At 76.8% G+C, this 2,500-nt stretch overlaps 1 non-coding gene and 1 pseudogene across 1 annotated transcript; both read left to right on the forward strand.

Moving 5' to 3' along the window:
• The first annotated feature begins 1,047 nt into the window (after positions 1-1,047).
• Positions 1,048-1,200, forward strand: LOC141579096 (5.8S ribosomal RNA). Its single transcript, XR_012510149.1, has one exon. It is a non-coding gene; the product is annotated as a 5.8S ribosomal RNA (ribosomal RNA).
• A 1,180-nt stretch (positions 1,201-2,380) lies between these two features.
• LOC141579115 (28S ribosomal RNA) overlaps positions 2,381-2,500 on the forward strand; it is a 5,065-nt pseudogene continuing 4,945 nt past the window's right edge.

The following is a 2,500-nucleotide window of genomic DNA, read 5'->3' on the forward strand; positions in this document are numbered from 1 at the left end:
GGCCGGGCGTCGGGCCCTCTTGCTCCTCCGATCCCGCCGCCCCGCCTTGCCACGTGCCTCTCCTCTCGCCTCTTCCCCCCACCCGAGCGAGCTTCGGGCCTCTTCTCCCCGTCCGGCCGGCTCTCTCCTCTCGCCTCCCAGTTCCCGCCCCACGCGCCCGAGGCGCCCTGCCCGCTTGTGGCCCGCGTCCCATCGTGGGCCCCCCTCGTCCCCCGTGGCGAGAAGGGGGACCCCGGGAACGCGTGTGCGGGTTGGGGGTCCTGCCGGGCCTTGGGGGGTTGGGGATGTGGAGGTGGGAAGGAGGGTGGTCTGTCGTCGGGACGCGGGGGGAGGGCCCTCTCCGCCCGGCCTCGTGGGGAGTGGGCTTAGGATGCCGTCGGCACGCGTTGGCGTGTGGGACTCGGTGGCGTGGGCGGTGGCCGGCCGGTGCCCGGTGTGGCCCCGTGTCGAGGGCCCGCGGCGGCGAGGACCCCCGGCCGTGGCCGGGCTGTGGTGGTCGGCGTCGGGGCGCGGTGGCCGGCGGTTGGGGCTGGTGGGGGGGGTCCGTGCCGTCCCCGCCTCGCCCGCCTCGCCCTCTCCAGGTACCTAGCGCGTCCCGGCGCGGAGGTTTAAAGACCCTCGGGGGAGTCGCCCGTCCGCCTTGGGGTCGGGGCGGTCGGGCCCGTGGGGACGTGGGAGGTCCGTCCCTCGTCCCACGGACTCCGCCTCCACCGGGCCGGGGCGCCGCGCCACGTCGCTGACCGCCGCCGCCGCCGCCGTGTCCGTCGGGTGGGGCCTCACCCGGCGGGCCCGTCGGACGGCCGGTGGCCGCGTGGTGGCGCGTCCCCGCGGGAGGCGGGAACCCCCGGGCGCCTGTGGGGTGTCCGAGCCGGCACGCGCGGTGTCGGTGCCGGCTGCGCCCCGTTGTGAAACCTTCCCGACCCTCCGGTCTGATTTCTCTCTGACTCGGCCGGCCCGAGGCGACCCCCCCCTCTCACCCTCCCGGGGTGGGTGGGGGCGGGAGACGTGCCGTGCCACAGAACCGAAGGCAGGAGAAACTTCTCGTACGACTCTTAGCGGTGGATCACTCGGCTCGTGCGTCGATGAAGAACGCAGCTAGCTGCGAGAATTAATGTGAATTGCAGGACACATTGATCATCGACACTTCGAACGCACTTGCGGCCCCGGGTTCCTCCCGGGGCTACGCCTGTCTGAGCGTCGCTTGACGATCAATCGCGCCCCCCCGGGTGTGTGCCCGCGGGGTCGCGCGGCTGGGGGTTTCCTCGCAGGGCCGCGGTGCCCTCCGTCCCCCTAAGTGCAGACACGGCGCCTCTGCCGTCGCGCCGTCTGTCCCTCCTCCGGCCGGTCCCGCCCCCGCGCCCGGGAGGGTGCGGGTGCGGGGGCGGGCGGCGGCGGCGGCAGGCGGCGTCGAGGCCCGGGAGGTGCCGCCCGCGAAAGGGAAGGGAGAAAACGGGGAGGGGGGGAGCTCGCGCGTGGCCGAGGCCGCGGCCGCGGCCGCGGCCGCCGCGTTCCCACCGGGAGCCCCTCCTCGCGCCGCAAGCGTTCTCCGGGGCGCGTGCCCGGGTGCGTCGCGGTGGTGCCGGGGTGGGTGGGGGCGGTTAGGGCCGCCGCGCCGCGCCGCCCCCACCCTCCCGTCGCGCCACCGCGGCCCCCGCCTCGCCCCGTCGGGACGGGCGGCTCCTCGCCGTGGCCGAGGCGCGCGCGCGGCCGCGCCCCGGGGATGCGTGCCCCGGCGGCGACCCGCGGGACGCCGCGGCGTCGCCCGCCGCTGCGCGCTTTCCCCCGGGCTGCGTCCGCGGCCGCGCTTCGTGCCCCTGGGCCCCCGGGGCGGCGTTCTTCGGGGGCGCCGCCGCCGCGCGTCCGTCGCCCGTCGTGGGCGTCTCGCGGCCGTGCGGAGGACGGGTGGGAGCGGAGCGGAGCGGCTCGCGCCGGTGCGGTTGGCGTCGCGTGGTGGGGCAAGGGGCCCTGACGGTCGCCGCGGGGCGGCCGCCGGGCTTCTTCGGACCCGCCCGCCTCACGACCGACCGACCGGCGGCTGCCGCCGCCGCCCCCCTCTACCCTCCTCCCCGGCACGACGACGCCTCCGGCCTGGGCCCGGCGTCGCGCGCGCGCGCGGCTTCCCCTCTCGCCGCCCGCCCGTCCCGTGCCACGTCGCCGGCTCGTGCTCCCGTCCCCGTCCCGCCCGCCTCCCTTCTTCCTTCCGCCCTTCCGCCCTCCCGCCCGAACCCCGTGTCCGGGCGTGGGTGGGTGGGTGGGTGGGTCGGTTGAGGGGGAGGGGGACCGGGCGGTCGACCGCGGTTCCGCGCCTCGCGCGCGGCCCCTCTCCCGCCGTCCCGCCCTCTCCCGCTTCGCGGGCACCTTCTCCGTCCCCTCCGAGCCGCGACCTCAGATCAGACGTGGCGACCCGCTGAATTTAAGCATATTAGTCAGCGGAGGAAAAGAAACTAACCAGGATTCCCTCAGTAACGGCGAGTGAACAGGGAAGAGCCCAGCGCCGAAT

Source organism: Camelus bactrianus, chromosome 1 (assembly GCF_048773025.1).
Source record: "Camelus bactrianus isolate YW-2024 breed Bactrian camel chromosome 1, ASM4877302v1, whole genome shotgun sequence".
Classification (NCBI taxonomy): Eukaryota; Metazoa; Chordata; class Mammalia; order Artiodactyla; family Camelidae; genus Camelus; species Camelus bactrianus.